We start from the raw sequence: 20,047 nt of genomic DNA, 5'->3' as shown, positions 1-20,047 counted from the left end.
CGGAAGCCCGGCCCACATTTCGCCTGAGTCCCGCGGATTGGGAGTACCAGGGCCTGGAGCCTGATTCGCTTATGGCAAGCAGTTCAGGAGTACCAGGGCCTAGAGCGGAGGAGCGGAGGAGCGGAGGAGCGGAGGAGCGGAGAAGCGGAGGAGAGCGGAAGCCCGGCCGACAATTCGCCTTAGTCCCGCGGAGAGGGAGTACCAGGGCCTGGAGCCTGATTCGCTTATGTCCAGCAGTTCAGGAGTACCAGGGCCGGAGCGGTGGAGCGGAGGAGCGGAGGACCGGAGGAGCGGAGGACCGGAGGACCGGAGGACCGGAGGAGAGCGGAATCCGGCCGACAATTCGCCTGAGTCCCGCGGAAAGGGAGTACCAGGACCAGAAGCGTGATTTAATGATATCCAGCAGTTCAGGAGTACCAGGGCTGGAGCGGAGGAGCGGAGGAGCGGAGGAGAGCGGAGGCCCGGCCGGCAATTCGCCTGAGTCCCGCTTAGAGGGAGTACCAGGGCCTGAAGCGTGATTTAATGATGTTCAACAATTCAGGAGTACCAGGGCCAGGTGCGGAGGAGCGGACGAGCGGAGGGTTGGATGAGTGGAGGAGCGGAGGAGCGGAGGAGAGCGGAAGCCCGGCCCACTTTTTGCCTTAGTCCCGCGGAAAGGGAGTACCAGGGCCTGGAGCCTGTTTCGCTTATGTCCAGCAGTTCAGGAGTACCAGGGCCGGAGCGGAGGAGCGGAGGAGAGCGGAAGCCCGGCCGACAATTCGCCTAAGTCCCGCGGATTGGGAGTACCAGGGCCTGGAGCGGGGGAGCGGAGGAGCAGATGAGCAGAGGAGCGGAGGAGCGGAGGTGCGGAGGAGGGGAGAAGCGGAAGAGATCGGAAGCCCAGCCGACAATTCTCCTGAGTCCTGCGGAAGGGGATTAACAGGGCCTTCAGCCTGAATCGCTTATGTCTAGCAGTTCAGGAGTACCAGGGCCCGGAGCGGAGGAGCGGATGAGAGGAGAAGCGGAGGAGAGCGGAAGCCCGGCCGACAATTCGCCTAAGTCCCGCGGATTGGGAGTACCAGGGCCTGGAGCGGGGGAGCGGAGGAGCAGATGAGCAGAAGAGTGGAGGAGCGGAGGAGCGGAGGAGCGGAGGAGCGGAGGAGCGGATGAGCGGAGGAGCGGAGGTGAGCGGAAGCCTGGCCGACAATTCGCCTAAGTCACACGGATAGGGAGTACCAGGGCCTTGAGCGGAGGAGCGGGGGAGCGGAGGAGCGGATGAGCGGATGAGCGGAGGAGCGGAGGTGAGCGGAAGCCCGCGGATTGGGAGCACCAGGGCCTGGAGCCTTATATGCCTATGGCAAGCAGTTCAGGAGTACCAGGGCCCAGAGAGGAGGAGCGGAGGAGCGGAGGAGCGGAGGAGCGGAGGAGCGGAGGAGCGGAGGAGCGGAGGTGAGCGGAAGCCCGGCCGACAATTCGCTTGAGTCCCGCGGAAGGGGAGTACCAGGGTCTGGAGCCTGAATCGCTTATGTCCAGCAGTTCAGGAGTACCAGGGACAGGAGCGGATGAGCGGCAGAGCGGATGAGCGGAAGAACGGAGAAGCGGTGGAGCGGAGGAGCAAAGGAGCGGAGGAGCGGAGGAGCGGATGAGAGGAGAAGCGGAAGAGAGCGGAAGCCCGGCCGACAATACACCTGAGTCCCGCGGAGAGGGAGTACCAGGGCCTGGAGTCTGATTCACCCAGGTCCAGCAGTTCAGGAGTACCAGGGCCAGTAGCGGATGGGCGGCGGAGCGGATGAGCGGAAGAACGGAGAAGCGGAGGAGCGGAGGAGCGGAGGAGCGGAGGAGCAGAGGCGCGGAGGAGCGGAGGAGAGTGGAAGCATGGACCACAATATGCCTAAATCCCGGAGAAAGGGAGTACCAGGGCCTGTAGCGTGATTAAATGATGTTCAGCAGTTCAGGAGTACCAGGGCCATTGCGGAGGAGCGGAGGAGCAAAGGAGCGGAGGGGCGGATGAGTGGAGGAGCGGAGGAGAGGGGAAGCACGGTCCACATTTCGCCAGAGTCCCGCGGATTGGGAGTACCAGGGCCTTGAGCAGGTTCACTTATATCCAACGGTCAGGAGTACTAGGAACTTGAGCGGAGGAGCGGAGGAGCGGATGAGAAGAGAAGCGGAGGAGAGCGGAAGCCCGGCCGACAATTCACCTGAGTCCCGCGGAGAGGGAGTACCAGGGCCTGGAGCCTGATTCGCCCAGGTCCAGCAGTTCAGGAGTACCAGGGCCAGCAGCGGATGAGCGGCGGAGCGGATGAGCGGAAGAACGGAGAAGCGGAGGAGCGGAGGAGCGGAGGAGCGGAGGAGCGGAGGAGCGGAGGAACGGAGGAGCGGAAGAGCAGAGGAGCGGAGGAGCGGAGGAGAGCGGAAGCCCGTCCGACAATTCGCCTGAGTCCCGCGGAAGGGGAGTACCAGGGTTTGGAGCCTGAATCGCTTATGTCCAGCAGTTCAGGAGTACCAGGGCCAGGAGCGGAGGAGCGGAGGAGCGGAGGAGCGGAGGACCGGAGGAGCGGAGGAGCGGAGGAGCGGAGGAGCGGAGGAGCGGAGAAGCGGAGGAGCGGAGGAGAGGAGGAGCGGAAGAGCGGAGGAGCGGAGGAGTGGAGGAGAGGGGAAGCACGGTCCATATTTCGACAGAGTCCCGCGGATAGGGAGTAACAGGGCTTGCAGCCTGATTCGCTTATGTCCAGCAGTTCTGGAGTACTAAGGCCCGGAGCGGATCAGCGGCGGAGCGGATGAGTGGAAGAACGGAGAAGCGGTGGAGCGGTGGAGCGGAGGAGCGGAGGAGCAGACTTATGTTTCTCTTCTCAAAGGCGGGGAAGCTTTGGGGCAGCAGGACCCCTTAGACTGGCCAATATGAGCCTTCTATGGACATCGCTCTCCCGGACGTATGACCGGGGCTCCCGGACCTCTTGGTACATACTTGTGAATGATTGGATGAGCTAATGTTTGTTTGGTTGTGGATGCTTTTCGGCTAACGCTATTAGCACAGCTATGAAGACTTAAGGTGTGTGTGTGTCTGTGTGTGTGTGTGAGTGTCTTTGTGTGTTTGTGTGAGTGAGGTTGTTTTGGTGGGGGGGGGGGGTCGCAGACAGGGAGTACCAGTGCCAAGAGCGGATGAGCTGAGGAGCGGAGGAGGGCAGAAGCCCGGCCCGTGATTCGCTTATGTCAAGCGGTTCGGGAATTCCAGGGCCCAAAGCGGAGGAGCGGTGGAGCTGAGCTGTGTGTGTGTCTTTGTGTGTTTGTGTGTCAGTGTGTTCTTGTGTGTGTATGTGTGCGAGTTTATTTAGGTGGAGGGGGGGAGTACCAGGGCCCATAGCGGAAGAGCGGTGGAGCTGAGAAGCGGAGGAGCGGAGTAGCGGAAGTATTGTTTCTCCACTCAGAGGCGGGGAAGCTTGGGGGCAGCAGAACCCCTTAGATGGGCTAATATGAGCATTCTCCGGACATAGATCCCCCGGACGTATGATTGGAGCTCCCGGACCATTGGGCACACACATGTGAATGAGTGGAAGAGCTAATGTTTGTTTAGTTGTGGATGCGTTTCGGCTAATGCTATTAGCACAGCTATGATGAGTTAAGGTGTGCGTGTATGTGTGTGTGTGTGTGTGTGTGTGTGTGTGTGTGAGTGTGTCTGTGTGTGTGTGTGAGAGTTTGTTTAGGTGGGGGGGGGTCGCGGACAGGGAGTACCAGGGCCTCGAGCGGATGAGCTGAGGAGCAGAGGAGGGCATAAGCCCAGCCCGTGATTCCCTTATATCCAGCGGTTCGGGAGTTCCAGGGCCCAAAGCGGAAAAGCGGAGGAGCGGAGAAGCGGAGGAGTGGAGGAGAGCAGAAGCACCTCTCGCAATTCTCCTGAGTTTGCAGGATCGGGAGTACCAGGGCCAATAGCGGAGGAGCGGAGGTGTTGAGAAGCGGAGGAGCGGAGGAGCGATATTATATTTCTCTTCTCAAAGGCGGGGAAGCTTGGGGGCAGCAGGACCCCTTAGACCGGCAAATGTGAGCCTTCTCCGGACATAGATGCCCCGGACGTATGACCGGAGATCCAGGACCTCTGGGCACATACATTTGAATGAGTGGACGAGCTAATGTTTGTTTGGTTGTGGATGCGTTTCGGCTAATGCTATTAGCACAGCTATGATGACTTAAGGTGTGTGTGTGTGTGGGTGTTTGTGTGTTTGTGTGTTTTTGTGTTCTTGTGTGTGTGTGTGTGTGTGTGTGTTTGTGTGTGTTTGTGGATCGGGAGTACCAGGGCCTATAGCGGAGGAGCGGTGGAGCGGAGAAGCGGACCATTGGGCACACACATGTGAATGAGTGGATGAGCTAATGTTTGTTTGGTTGTGGATGCATTTCGGCTAATGCTATTAGCACAGCTATCATGACTTAATGTGTGTATGTGTGTCAGTGTGTGTGTGTGTGTGTGTCTTTGTGTATGTGTGTGATAGTTTGTTTTGGTGGGGGGGGGGGGGGTCACGGACAAGGAGTACCAGGGCACACACATGTGAATGAGTGGAGGAGCTAATGTTTGTTTGGTTGTGGATGCGTTTCGGCTAAAGCTATTAGCACAGCTATGAAGACTTAAGGTGTGTGTATGAGTGTATATGTGTGTCTGTGTGTGTGTGAGTGTCTTTGTGTGTGTGAGAGGCTCTTTTGGTGGGGGGGGGTCGCGGACAGGGAGTACCATAGGGCACACACATGTGAATGAGTGGATGAGCTAATGTTTGTTTGGTTGTGGATGCGTTTCGGCTAATGCTATTAGCACAGCTATGATGAGTTAAGGTGTGTGTGTATGTGTGTGTGTGTGTGTGTTTGTGTGTTTTTGTGTGTGTGTGAGTGATTTTGTGTGAGAGTTTGTTTAGGTGGGGGGGGGAGTACCAGGGCCCATAGCGGAGGAGCGGTGGAGCTGAGAAGCGGAGGAGCGGAGGAGCGGAGGTAATGTTTCTTCTCTCAGAGGCGGGGAAGCTTGGGGGCAGAACCCCTTAGACGGGCTAATGTGAGCATTCTCCGGACATAGATCCCCCGGTCGTATGATTGGAGCTGCCGGACCATTGGGCACACACATGTGAATGAGTGGATGAGCTAATGTTTGTTTGGTTGTGGATGCGTTTCGGCTAATGCTATTAGCACAGCTAAGATGAGTTAAGGTGTGTGTGTGTGTGTGTCTGTGTGTGTGTTCGTGTGTGTGTGTGTGTGTGTGAGTTTGTTTAGGTGGGGGGGGGGGGCGCGGACAGGGAGTACCAGGGCCTCGAGCAGATGAGCTGAGGAGCGGAGGAGGGCAGATGCCCGGCCTTGATTCGCTTATGTCCAGCGGTTCGGGAATTCCAGGGCCCAAAGCGGAGGAGCAGTGGTGCTGAGAAGCGGAGGAGCGGAGGAGCGGAGTAGCAGACGTATAGTTTCTCCTCTCAGAGGCGGGGAAGCTTGGGGGCATCAGAACCCCTTAGACGGGCTAATGTGAGCATTCTCCGGACATAGATCCCCCGAACGTATGATTGGAGCTCCCGGACCATTGGGCACACACATGTGAATGAGTGGATGAGCTAATGTTTGTTTGGTTGTGGATGCGTTTCGGCTAATGCTATTAGCACAGCTATGATGAGTTAAGGTGTGTGTGTGTGTGTGTGTGTGTGTGTGTGTCTGTTTGTTTGTTTTTGTGTCTGTGTGAGGGTGGTCATGTGTGTGTGTGTGAGAGTTTGTTTAGGTGGAGGGGGGGTACCAAGGCCCATCGCGGAAGAGCGGTGGAGCGGAGAAGCGGAGGAATGGAGGAGCGGAGGTCATTTTTCTCTTCTCAAAGGCAGAGGATGGGAAGTTTGGGGGCAGTCGGACGCTTTAGACCAGCCACTGTGAGCCTTCTCCAGATATAGATCCCCCGGACGTATGATTGGAGCTCCCGGACCATTGGGCACACACATGTGAATGAGTGGATGAGCTAATGTTTGTTTGGTAGTGGATGCGTTTCGGCTAATGCTATTAGCACAGCTATGATGAGTTAAGGTGTGTTTGTGTATGTGTGTGTGTGTGCGTGTGTGTGTTTGTGTGTTTTTGTGTGTGAGTGAGTGTGTTTAGGTGGGGGGGGGGGTACCAGGGCCCATAGCCGAGGAGCGGTGGAGCTGAGAAGCGGAGGAGCGGAGTAGCGGAGGTATTGTTTCTCCTCTCAGAGGCGGGGAATCTTGGGAGCTATTAGCACAGGTATGATGACTTAAGGTGTGTGTGTGTGTGCGTGTGTTTGTGTGTTTGTGTGTTGTGTGTTCTTGTGTGTGTGTGTTTGTGTGTGTGTTTGTGTGTGCGTTTGTGTATATGTGTGTGACAATTTGTTTAGGTGGGGGGGGGGGGGCGCGGACAGGGGGTAGCTGGGCCTGGAGCGGATGAGCTGTGGAGCGGATGGAGGGCAAAGGCACGTCCCATAATTCTCCTGAGTCCGGCGGATCGGGAGTACCAGGGCCCATAGCGGAGGAGCGGAGGAGCGGTGGAGCGGAGAAGCGAACCATTGGGCACACACATGTGAATGAGTGGATGAGCTAATGTTTGTTTGGTTGTGGATGCATTTCGGCTAATGCTATTAGCACAACTATGATGACTTAATGTGTGTATGTGTGTCAGTGTGTGTGTGTGTGTGTGAGTGTCTTTGTGTATGTGTGTGATAGTTTGTTTTGGTGGGGGGGGGGGTCGCGGACACGGAGTACCAGGGCACACACATGTGAATGAGTGGATGAGCTAATGTTTGTTTGGTTGTGGATGCGTTTCGGCTAAAGCTATTAGCACAGCTATGATGAGTTAAGGTGTGTGTGTATGTGTGTGTGTGTGTGTTTGTGTGTTTTTGTGTGTGTGTGAGTGATTTTGTGTGAGAGTTTGTTTAGGTGGGGGGGGGGGAGTACCAGGGCCCATAGCGGAGGAGCGGTGGAGCTGAGAAGCGGAGGAGCAGAGGAGCGAAGGTAATGTTTCTTCTCTCAGAGGCGGGGAAGCTTGGGGGCAGAAGAACCCCTTAGACGGGCTAATGCTCACATTCTCCGGACATAGATCCCCCGGACGTATGATTGGAGCTCCCGGACCATTGGGCACACACATGTGAATGAGTGGATGAGCTAATGTTTGTTTGGTCGTGGATGCGTTTCGGCTAATGCTATTAGCACAGCTATGATGAGTTAAGGTGTGTTTGTGTGTGTGTTTGTGTGTGTGTGTGTGTGTGTGTGTGCGTGTGTGTGTTTGTGTGTTTTTGTGTGTGTGTGAGTGTGTTTAGGTGGGGGGGTTACCAGGGCCCATAGCGGAGGAGCGGTGGAGCTGAGAAGCGGAGTAGCGGAGGTATTTTTTCTCCTCTCAGAGGCGGGGAAGCTTGGGAGCTATTAGCACAGGTATGATGACTTAAGGTGTGTGTGTGTGTGTGTGTGTTTGTGTGTTTGTGTGTTCTTGTGTGTTTGTGTGTTCTTGTGTGTGTGTGTGTGTGTGTTTGTGTGTGCGATTGTGTATATGTGTGTGACAGTTTGTTTAGGTGGGGGGGGGGCGCGGACAGGGGGTAGCTGGGCCTGGAGCGGATGAGCTGTGGAGCGGATGGAGGGCAGAAGCACGTCCCATTCAGCCGCCGGCAACCATAAAAACCTATCTTTAACTTAAAAACAAACAAAAATGTGCAATATCTCATTTCTGTGCAATATTCAGAAACTGTGCAATATTTCATCTCATAACAGCTACATTGTGCAATATTTCATCTCATCTCATAACAGCTACACTATAATGTTCCCTTCTATCATACTATTGCGCACTCCTTACCCCACTTGTTACTAAGACACTTATAGTTTTATCAGTGCTTACTAAGACACTCTATAGTTTCACTGAAACACTTTATAGTTCATAGTTTATTTTTATTTATAATTCTGCCTTTCTTTTATTATTTATTACTGTTATATTTTCTGTAACTCTGGCACTGCAATTTCCTTCGGGATTAATAAAGTTGTTCTGATTCTTATTCTTAATTCTCCTGAGTCCGGCGGATCGGGAGTACCAGGGCCCATAGTGGAGGAGTGGTGGAGCGGAGAAGCGGACCATTGGGCACACACATGTGAATGAGTGGATGAGCTAATGTTTGTTTGGTTGTGGATGCGTTCGGCTAATGCTACTAGCACAGCTATGATGACTTAATGTGTGTATGTGTGTCAGTGTGTGTGTGTGTGTGAGTGTCTTTGTGTATGTGTGTGATAGTTTGTTTTGGTGGGGGGGGGGGTCGCGGACACGGAGTACCAGGGCACACACATGTGAATGAGTGGATGAGCTAATGTTTGTTTGGTTGTGGATGCGTTTCGGCTAAAGCTATTAGCACAGCTATGAAGACTTAAGGTATGTGTATGTGATTATGTGTGTGTCTGTGTGTGTGTGAGTGTCTTTGTGTGTGTGTGTGTGTGAGAGAGGCTCTTTTGGTGGGGGGGGGGGGTCGTGGACAGGGAGTACCATTGGGCACACACATGTGAATGAGTGGTTTAGCTAATGTTTGTTTGGTTGTGAATGCGTTTCGGCTAATGCTATTAGCACAGCTATGATAAGTTCAGGTGTGTGTGTATGTGTGTGTGTGTGTGTTTGTGTGTTTTTGTGTGTGTGTGAGTGATTTTGTGTGAGAGTTTGTTTAGGTGGGGGGGAGGGGGGGAGTACCAGGGCCCATCGCGGAGGAGCGGTGGAGCTGAGAAGCGGAGGAGCAGAGGAGCGGAGGTAATGTTTCTTCTCTCAGAGGCGGGGAAGCTTGGGGGCAGAAGAACCCCTTAGACGGGCTAATGTGAGCATTCTCCGGACATAGATCACCCGGTAGTATGATTGGAGCTGCCGGACCATTGGGCACACACATGTGAATGAGTGGATGAGCTAATGTTTGTTTGGTTGTGGATGCGTTTCGGCTAATGCTATTAGCACAGCTAAGATGAGTTAAGGTGTGTGTGTGTGTGTGTGTGTGTGTGTGTGTGTGTGTGTGTGTGTTGTTTTTGTGTCTGTGTGAGTGTGTTCGTGTGTGTATGTGTGAGAGTTTGTTTAGGTGGGGGGGGTACCAGGGCCCATCGCGGAGGAGCGGAGGAGCGGTGGAGCGGAGAAGCGGAGGAATGGAGGAGCGGAGGTAATGTTTCTCTTCTCAATGGCAGAGGATGGGAAGTTTAGGGGCAGTAGGACGCCGGTGCGAGCGATGCGTTTCAAGGCGTATTGCATGTGTGTATGGAGGGGGGGGGTCTACAGGACACCGCGGACCGGCAATGGTGCACCTTCTCCGGACATCGATCCCCGAAACGTCGGCGTGGAGCTCCCGGAGCAGCCGGCGTGTACATGTGAATGAATGGAGGAGCTAATGTGTGTGTGTGGGGTGGTGGTGGTGTGTGTGTGGGGGGGGGGGGGGGGGCGTTTCGGCTAATGCTATCAGCACAGCTATGATTATCCCCAGAACGTTGAGAACGAGCTCCCGGAACTCCAGACATGCGTATATAAAAGAGTGGAATTAAGGTGTGTGTGAGTGTGTCTGTGTGTGTGTGTGTGTGTGTGTGTGTGTGTGTGTGTGTGTCTGTGTGTGTGAGTGTGTGTGTGTGTGTGTGTGTGTGTGTGTGTGTATGTGTGGGACAGAAATAATGTCGGGGACAGAAATTGTTATTAGCCTGCTGGCAGATGACACAACCTTAGTTTTGAAAAATGAACATCAAGTCCCAATAAGCGTTGAAAAAATTAAAACATTCTCCAAGGCTTCAGGATTGTCATTAAACTTAAAGAAATGCAAACTTCTTGAGCTGCATGACTCACCACTAAAGGAAATCAGTAATGTTCCTATCAAATCAGAAATAAAATACTTGAGCATTTTCCTATCTAAGGACCAAAAGTTAAATCAATCCAGGAACATTGAATCTAAACTGAATCAAAGTAAAGCTAAATTGAATATATTGCTCCAAAGAGATTTATCAATATTAGGCCCGATATATTTGACTAAAATGGAATGTTTATCCAGATGTATATACCCAGTGTATTCCAATGCTGCTCCAAATCAACTCATAAAATCTATTAACCAAATAAATTTCAACTTTATCTGGAGGAACAGACCACACCATCTAAAAAACTCTCATATGGTGAAAGAAACAAGTGAAGGAGGGCTGAAAGTGATAGAGTTGGACTGCCTGAATGGGACATTGAAGGTGAACTGGTTGAAATCCTGGATCAAACATCATCATTCTTTCTGGTATTGTACTCCAAACTACTTATTCAACATAGTCGGCAGCCTAAGTCTTCTACTTATCTCTGACTTGGATATCAACAAGATTCCTGTCCAATTTTCAGAGTTCCATAAACAAATACTATTATACTGGAAAATGATATATGTACACAATTTCTCACCACACAGTACAATAATTTGGAACAATAGATATGTACTGCGTGGCAACAAACCTCTGTTTTACAAGGAATGCTTTGAGAAAGGTATATGGTCAATAATTGACTTGATGGATGACAATGGCAGTCGTCTAGACTATGAACAGTTCTGTACTACACACAGATTTAAGCCTCCCATATTAGAGTTGATAAAGTCACGAAACGCACTGCCTCGACAATTTGTATTCCTGACCAAAAATATAATGACGCACCGAACCGTACAACCACAGTTACCCCGACTATCACTCCAGGGAATCTCAATTCTGGACAGAAAGTGCAGCAACTCCTTTATTAGGACATGTTTCACAGGAAACTTATTCCCTGGACGTCAAAACAAAAATAATATTTGAAATAAATTTGATAAGGAATCGATTGCCACGCTGCGAACTATGTGTCTGACTCTACCCATACCCCCCAAGGCAAGAAGAGACCCACTTCTAAATTATGAATGACATCTACCCATCTAAGGAATTATTGCGGGTACGCTTTACTTTTGAAGATAATATTTGTACATTTTGTGAAGACAACATTGAAACCACTGACCATATATTTTTTCTCATTCTCATTCCATCATCACCAGTTTCCCTCTCAAAAGATGATATCACATTTGGTTTACTTATAAGCAACATAACAGATGAACTCTATGTCAATGTTCTTTTAGGCCTGGCCAAGTTCTTCATTCACAAAAACAGAATGCAAAAATGCTCCCCAAATTTTAATTTCTTCATAAACGATTTTGAATTATAAAAAAAAATCCTTAAAACTTATGGAAAAATCCAAAAACTAAAAAATATACAGTTACCCATGTCTGAGATTCCTTTTTTTTGGAAAAAAAAAACAACAACTTAATTACATGTGTATTCCTCTTGCAATTTTTTTTTCGTTTTAATTTTTTATTTGTCTATCTATTGATTTAATTATTTCCTTTTAATTTCTTTTTTTTGTCTAGCACTGTAAATTTCTCACAAACCGTTAACACTATTAACTTCTGATTACATACAGAACAAATGTCCTTATGTCCGTTGCTTCCTCATCCCTGGTTGTTTCATTGACATTCAGTTCTACCTTGCCATGTTTATTTGTACATTTGTATATTTGTGTGTACTATTTATGTTCAATTAAAAACAGTTTGATGTCTGAGATTCCTTGTGAACGGCCAACTTAATTACATGTTGTATTCCCCTTGCAATTTTTTTTTTAGTTTTTAATTTTATTTTTCTATCTATTTATTTAATTATTTCCTTTTAATTTTCTGTTTTTGTCCAGCATTAAAAATTTCTCGCAAACCGTTAACACTATTAACTTCTGATTACATACAGAACGAATGCCCTTATGTCTCCCGTCACCCCCCCCCCGTCCCCCCGCTTTTTCCTTACGGTGGCAGACACTGAGATCAAAAGCAAATGGGTGTCATTGCAATGCAGTAACAGGGTGATAACAGCCGTGTTTGAAGTGTGTAGGGGCTTATAGGAGAGCAGAAGCACGTCACGCTATTCGCCTGAGTTCGGAGGATCGGGAGTACCAGGGCCCATAGCGGAGGAGCAGAGGAGTTGAGAAGCGGAGGAGCGGAGGAGCGGAGTTATGTTTCACTTCTCAAAGGCGGGGAAGCTTGGGGGCAGCAGGATCCCTTAGACCGGCCAATGTGAGCCTTCTCCGGACATAGATCACCCGGACGTATGACTGGAGCTCCCGTACCTCTGGGCACACACATATGTGAATGAGTGGATGAGCTAATGTTTGTTTTGTTGTGGATACGTTTCGGCCAATGCTATTAGCACAGCTATGATGAGTTCAGGTGTGTGTGTGTGTGTGTGTGTGTGTGTGTGTGTGTGTGTGTGTGTGTGTGTGTGTGTGTGTGTTGGTGTATGTGTGTGTGTGTGTGTGTGTGTGTGTGTGTGTGCGTGTGTTTATGTGTGTGTGAGAGTTTGTTTTGGTGGGGGGGTGGGGGGGGGGTTCCCGCGGACTGGGAGTACCAGGGCCACGAGCGGATGAGCTGAGGAGCGGAGGAGGGCAGATGCCCGGCCTTGATTCGCTTATGTCCAGCGGTTCGGGAGTTCCAGGGCCCAAAGCGGAGGAGCGGAGGACCGCAAAAGCCCTGTCCGCAATTCACCTGAGTCTGGCGGATCGGTAGTGCCTGGTTCCGCAGCGGAGGAGCGGAGGAGCTGAGAAGCGGAGGAGCGGAGGAGATGTTTCTCTTCTCAGAGGCGGCGAGGGGGGGGGGAGCAGGACCCCTTACCCTTATCCCCCGGACGTTTGAGTGGAGCTCCCGGACTTCCGGGCACGCACATGCGAATGACTGGATGACCGGGAGTGCCAGGGCCTGGAGCGGATGAGCAGAGGAGAGGCGGAGGGCAGAAGCCCGGCCCAGTTCGGGAGTTCCAGGGTCCAAAGCGGGGGAGCGAAGAAGCGGAGGAGAGCAGAAGAGCAGAAGACTGGCCCGGAATTCACCGAAGTCCCGCAGATCGGGAGTTCCAGGGCCCGGAGCGGAAGAGCGGAGGAGCGGAGGAGCGGAGCAAAGCGGAAGCCCGTCTTAACAACAAGGAAATTACAGATGAGGCTATAATTTCCACAGAAATCTTTAAATTCTATAGCCACCTATACACTTCGACATTATCAAAAAGCGATTGTGACTCCTTTCCAACAAATATTCCTCAATATATCCCAAAAATAAACAACAACAAACAACATATGTTTGTTTTGTATATGTTTATATATAAACAACAAAAAATATACAGTTTGATGTCTGAGATTCCTTGTGAATCGCCAACTTAATTATATGTTGTATTCCCCTTGCAATCTTTTTCGTTTTAATTTTTTATTTGTCTATCTATTGATTTAATTATTTCCTTTTAATTTCTTTTTTTGTCTAGCATTGTAAATTTCTCACAAACCGTTAACACTATTAACTTCTGATTACATACAGAACGAATGTCCTTGATGCGTTTAAGTTTGCAGCTTCTTCGTTTTCCATGTTTCGGAAGGAATTCACAAGTTTGCCTTGTTTGAATCGTCTTTTATTTTCTTCTTCACAGCTCCGGGAATCAACATCGGTTAGCCATGGGACATGTACAGTACAGAGTGAGGGAAAAATTCCCGCCAGCACCGCTATACCAAAAAAAAAACACTGACGTAGAAGTTAACGTCAAGTTAGCTGAACAGTCGCGAAAAACTAAAACAAGTCCCAAACCTTGTCATAAAGTGCCATGCATTTCCTGAGAGTAGATACAAATACAACATATGTATACTAGAATGTAAACTCAAATAAAACTAATGAGATCACCTATCTCAACACCCCCTCTTGATCTCAACATCCAAAAAAAAACTTTGGACATTTTAATTTCCAAAGAACCACTTTTTGAATTTTTCTATTTTTACCTTTGTCATGAGTTTTGTCGAGATGTCTGCCAACATGTCCTCTGATGGACAATAGATAAGATTTATTTAACCCTCACTGAGTGCTTCACGAATGAAATGATATTTTACATCAATGTGTTTTGACCTTTGTCTGTTTACAGGATTCTTACTCAGTGCGATGGCCCCCTGATTGTCTCCGTAGATTGTTGTGCAACTGTACATTTTGTTTTCCATACCGTTTAACAGTTGAGACAGGTACATGTTTTCTTGTGCGGTGGTGGCTCGGCCGATGTATTCAGCCTCACATGTTGACAGGGCCACTGTGGGCTGTTTCCTTGACTTCCATGCAATGGCTGGGCCTTGTTTTGTTAAACTGAAACAGTAGCCTGTAGTGCTACGTCTGTCTTCTACAGATGATGCCCAGTCTGAATCACTGTAAGCTATCAGGTTCAAATCCTCCTTATTTGTCTTGAAACTTAGTTCATAATCAGCTGTCCCCTTCAAATACCTCAGAACATGTTTTGCAGCTACTAAGTTTTCTACTTTTGGCATTGCCAGATTCTGTGATAGTTTGCTCACTATCCAGCTGATATCAGGTCTGGTGCAAGTCATGGCATAAATAAGACTGCCTACAATCTCACGATATTCTTTGGGGTCGACAGGTTCACTTTGCTCATTTTCATCAGCTACAGGGATGCCCTCTAATTTTTGCTCACTTGGAGTAGATCTTGCTTTACATTCTGACATTCCAAATCTCTCTAGCATTTTTAGGATGTACTTTGATTTCATCCCCCTTTTGTTCAAATTGTATGCCCAAAAAATATGATAGTTTCCCCAGGTCTTTCATGTTGAACTTGAATTTCATGTTCTGTTTAAATGTGCTGAGTGCATCATTGCTGCTTGCTGCAATAATGAAATCTTCTTCTTCTTCTTTTGGCTTTTCCCGTCAGGGGTCGCCACAGCGAGTCAACCTTCTCCATCTAACCCTATTCTCTGTATCTTCCTCTCTCACACCAGCTACCTTCATATCCTCTCTCACTACGTCCATAAATCTTCTCTTTGGTCTTCCTCGAGACCTATTGCCTGGCAGCTCCATTTCCAGCATCCGTCTACCAATATATTCACTATCTCTTCTCTGTACATGACCGAACCATCTCAGTCTGGCTTCTCTGACCTTCTCTCCAAAACATCAAACATGTGCCGTCCCTCTGATAGACTCATTCCTGATCCTATCCATCCTGGTCACTCCCAAAGAGAACCTCAACATCTTCATCTCTGCAACCTCTAGTTCTGTCTGCTGTCTTTTGGTCATTGGAACAGTTTCTAGTCCAAACATCATCGCTGGTCTCACCACTGTCTTGTACACCTTTCCTTTTATTCTGGCCGATAGTCTTCTATCACATAGTACCCCTGACACTTTTCTCCAGCCATTCCAACCTGCTTGGACCCGTCTCTTCACCTCTTTTACGCACTCTCCGTTGCTCTGGACTGTTGACCCTAAGTACCTGAAATCCTCCAGCTTCTTGATCTCCACTCCCTGTAGCCTCACCGCTCCACCCGAGTTCCTCTCGTTCACACACATATATTCTGTCTTGCTGTGACTAACTTTCATTCCTCTCCTTTCCAGAGCATACCTCCACCTCTCTAGATTTTCCTCTACCTGTTGTCTGCTCTCACTACAGATCACAATGTCATCCGCAAACATCATGGTCCATGGGGATTCCTGTCTAACCTCATCTGTCAGCCTACCCATCACCATTGCGAACAAGAAGGGGCTCAGAGCTGATCCCTGATGGAGTCCCACCTCCACCTTGAACTTCTCGGTTACCCCTACAGCACACCGTACCAGTGTCTCACAGCTGGCATACATGTCCTGCACCAGTCTAACATACTTCTCTGCCACTCCAGACTTCCTCATAATACCAGATAATACCTCCACAATACCAGAGCTCCTCTCTTGGCACCCTGTCATATGCTTTTTCTAGGTCTACGAAAACGCAATGCAGCTCCCTCTGGCCTTCTCTGTACTTTTCTATTAGCATTCTCAACGCAAATACTGCATCTGTAGTACTCTTCCTAGGCATGAAGCCATACTGCTGTTCACAAATGCTGACTTCTGCTCTCAGTCTAGTTTCCACTACTCTTTCCCATAACTTCATTGTATGGCTCATCAACTTTATCCCTCTGTAGTTGCCACAATTCTGCACATCCCCTTTATTCTTAAAAATAGGCACCATCACACTTTGTCTCCATTCTTCAGGCATCTTCTCACTCTCTAAGATCCTGTTGAATAATCTAGTCAGAAAATCTACCGCTGCCTCTCCTAGACACTTCCACACCTCCACAGGTATATCATCAGGACCAACTGCTTTTCCACTCTTCATCCTCTTCAATGCCTTCCTCACTTCACTTTTACTCATTTTTGCTACTTTGTGGTCTACAATAATCACCTCTTCTACCCTTGCCTCTCTTTCATTTTCCACATTCATCAGCTCTTCAAAGTACTCTTTCCATCTTCCTGTCACTCTTCTAGCATCTGTCAATACATTTCCCTCTCTGTCCTTTATCACCCGGACCTGCTGTACATCCTTTCCATCTTTATCTCTCTGTTTCGCCAACTTGTATAGATCATTTTCAGCCTCCTTACTATCCAACCGAGCATACAAGTCATCATAAGCCCTTTGTTTTGCCTTTGCTACCTCTATCTTTACCTTTCGCCGCATCTCCCTGAACTCCTGTCTGTTCTCTTCAGTCCTCTCAGTATCCCACTTCTTCTTCGCTAACCATTTTCTCTGTATACACTCCTGCACTTCCTCATTCCACCACCAAGTCTCCTTATCTACTTTCCTTCCAGATGACACACCAAGTACTCTTCTACCTGTCTCCCTGATCACACTAGCTGTTGTTGTCCAATCATCTGGAAGCTCTCCCTGACCACCCAGACCCTTTCTCAACTCCTCCCTGAAAACCATGCAACACTCTGCTGCAATAATTAAATCATCTACCCAAAGCAAACCTTCTCCACGGCTCTAAACTCGTTCGTCGCCGCTACTCGGGGAACACCGGATGGCTTTCTCCCTCCGCTTCCTTACATTTTATGTCCGCTAGATGGCGGCATCCGACTGTGCACAGCGCTTGGAGCTCCAGCAGGTGATCTGGCTGCTGTGTATGAGAGGAATAAACGAGTGGGGCCGTGAGTGCAATAAATCCCCCTCCACTTCTTACATGGATGTTATCACCCTGTTACTGTATTTTAACGATACCGCTGTTTTTTCGACCTCAATGTTAAGCCGATTTTTAAACATTAAAAAAACAGATTGCTCGATTCAGTGACACCGAGGCCGTGAGTGGAGGACTTATGGAATCGACTCCTCCGCTTATTCATATGTGCATGTCTGGTGCTCCCGGAGCTTCACGCCGACGTCACAGGGATCCGTGTCCGAAGAAGGTGCACCTTGGCCGGTCTGCGGGGTCCTGTTGACTGGGAAGTTGAGACTGGCCCTTGGAAATAAAACGGAAAATAATTGAGAGCATATTTCTCAGTTAACAACGCCCCCACTTGCTCTCATATTATTGGTATCTTTGCCCATTTACATCAAAATAAAATACTCATGACCCAAACAACAACTTTGAAAAATTCAACAACTTAAACTGTGATGCAGGCTTTGTCATAACATGTGCCGGCATCTCTTGTGTTGGAAAATACTGTAGGGCTACCTTTCCACATATTTTCTTTGTGACATCTTAACACACTCTTCTGACTGACATATTTTCTGGGTATTGATTTTGATCACTTTGCCCATGTCCTTCATTTTAAATCTAGCTGTAAGCATGATTTTCACCTCTTTCATTACTTCCTCATCACTCGCAGCTATGATTAAATCATCTACCCATATTATGATGATGACTTTGTTATTTTGGTTTTCTTTGACATAAACACAATGATCTGCTTCATTCTGAATAAAGTCATTGTCAATCAAGTAAGAATGGAGCATCAGATTCCAATGACGACCGGCTTGTTCAGGGACGTATAGTGACTTTTTAAGTTTACACACCAGCTTCTGTTTTTTATTTGTCACTTCATACCCTTCTGGTTGTTCTACACAGAGCTCACAATCTATGGGTGCATGAAGATAGGCTGTCTTTACATCCATTTGGTGTAAGAACAAATTTTCCGGAACTGATTTCTGCATAAACACCCTCACACTTGTCATATTTGCTGTTGGAGAAAATGTTTCCTCGAAATCCGTGCCATACTTTTGACTGTAGCCCTTAGCAACATACCGAGCTTTATATTTGTTTGTGCCATCTTCATTTCTTTTTAGCGCTTACGCCCCCCACCCCCCACCCCCACCCCCACTGCACACTTGCCTTGGGGTAGCTGTGTTAGGGTAAAAGTGTTCTTCTCTCTCAATGACTCCATCTCTTCGTCCATAGATTTCATCCACTTGTCAGCATTAAGTGAACTCCTTGCCTCTTTAAATGTCTGTGGGACACCACACGCCAGTCTATAACAGTAGTCAATGTTAGTGAACACTTGGTCATCGTCAATAGCACTAGTCACATAACTATTAAAGTAACTGGGCTTCTTTTTGGTTCTAGTTGATCGTCTCACATTGTCTGCACTGCTTGGCTTTGTCACACGGTCAGATACGGGGTTGCCCATTACCAAGGTGTACAAAGGTGTACAAGACAGTGGTGAGACCAGCGATGATGTATGGACTAGAAACTGTTACAATGACAAAAAGACAGCAGGCAGAACTAGAGGTTGCAGATATGAAGATGTTGAGGTTCTCTTACGGAGTGACCAGGATTGATAGGATCAGGAATGAGTATCAGAGGAACAGCACATGTTCGATGTTTTGGAGAGAAGGTCAGAGAAGCCAGACTGAGATGGTTCGGTCATGTACAGAGGAGGGATAGAGAATATATTGGTAGACGGATGCTGGAATTGGAGCTGCAAGGCAAGAGGTCTCGAGGAAGACCAAAGAGAGGATTTATGGACGTGGTGAGAGAGGATATGAAGGTAGTTGGTGTGAGAGAGGAGGATACGGAGAATAGGGTTAGATGGAGAAAGTTGACTCGCTGTGGCCACACCTGACGGGAAAAGACAAAAGAAGAAGAAGAAGAAGAAGAAGAAGAAGAAGAAGAAGAAGAAGAAGAAGAAGAAGAAGAAGAAGAAGAAGAAGAAGAAGAAGAAGGGGAAGAAGAAGAAGAAGAAGAAGAAGAAGAAGAAGAAGTAAGAAAGAGAGGTTGGGGGGGAAGCAAACCTTCTCCACGGCTCTAAACTCGTTCGTCGCCGCTACTCGGGGAACACCGGATGGCTTTCTCCCTCCGCTTCCTTACATTTTATGTCCGCTAGATGGCGGCATCCGACTGTGCACAGCGCTTGGAGCTCCACCAGGTGATCTGGCCGCTGTGTATGAGAGGAATAAACGAGTGGGGCCGTGAGTGCAATAAATCCCCCTCCACTTCTTACATGGATGTTATCACCCTGTTACTGTATTTTAACGATACCGCTGTGTTTTCCACCTCAATATTAAGCCGATTTTTAAACATTAAAAACCAAATTGCTCGATTCAGTGACACCGAGGCCGTGAGTGGAGGACTTATGGAGTTGACTCCTTCGCTTATTCATATGTGCATGTCTGGTGCTCCCGGAGCTTCACGCCGACGTCACGGGGATCCGTGTCCGAAGAAGGTGCACCTTGGCCGGTCTGCGGGATCCTGTTGACCGGAAGCTGAGACTGGCCCTTGGAAATAAAACGGAAAATAATTGAGAGCATATTTCTCAGTTAACAACGCCCCCACTTGCTCTCATATTATTGGTATCTTTGCCCATTTACATCAAAATAAAATACTCATGACCCAAACAACAAACAACAACTTTGAAAAATTCAACAACTTAAACTGTGATGCAGGCTTTGTCATAACATGTGCCGGCATCTCTTGTGTTGGACAATACTGTAGGGCTACCTTTCCACATATTTTCTTTGTGACATCTTAACACACTCTTCTGACTGACATATTTTCTGGGTATTGATTTTGATCACTTTGCCCATGTCCTTCATTTTAAATCTAGCTGTAAGCGTGATTTTCACATCTTTCATTACTTCCTCATCACTCGCAGCTATGATTAAATCATCTACCCATATTATGATGATGACCTTGTCATTTTGGTTTTCTTTGACATAAACACAATGATCTGCTTCATTCTGAATAAAGTCGTTGTCAATCAAGTAAGAATGGAGCATCAGATCCCAATGACGACCGGCTTGTTCAGGGACGTATAGTGACTTTTTAAGTT

This window comes from Fistularia commersonii, unplaced genomic scaffold (genome assembly GCF_037954325.1).
Source record: "Fistularia commersonii isolate RoL2024-O1a breed Wild unplaced genomic scaffold, RoL_Fcom_v1.0 HiC_scaffold_97, whole genome shotgun sequence".
Classification (NCBI taxonomy): domain Eukaryota; kingdom Metazoa; phylum Chordata; class Actinopteri; order Syngnathiformes; family Fistulariidae; genus Fistularia; species Fistularia commersonii.
The sequence above is the reverse complement of the archived record's forward strand: the minus strand, read 5'-3'. Positions refer to the sequence as shown.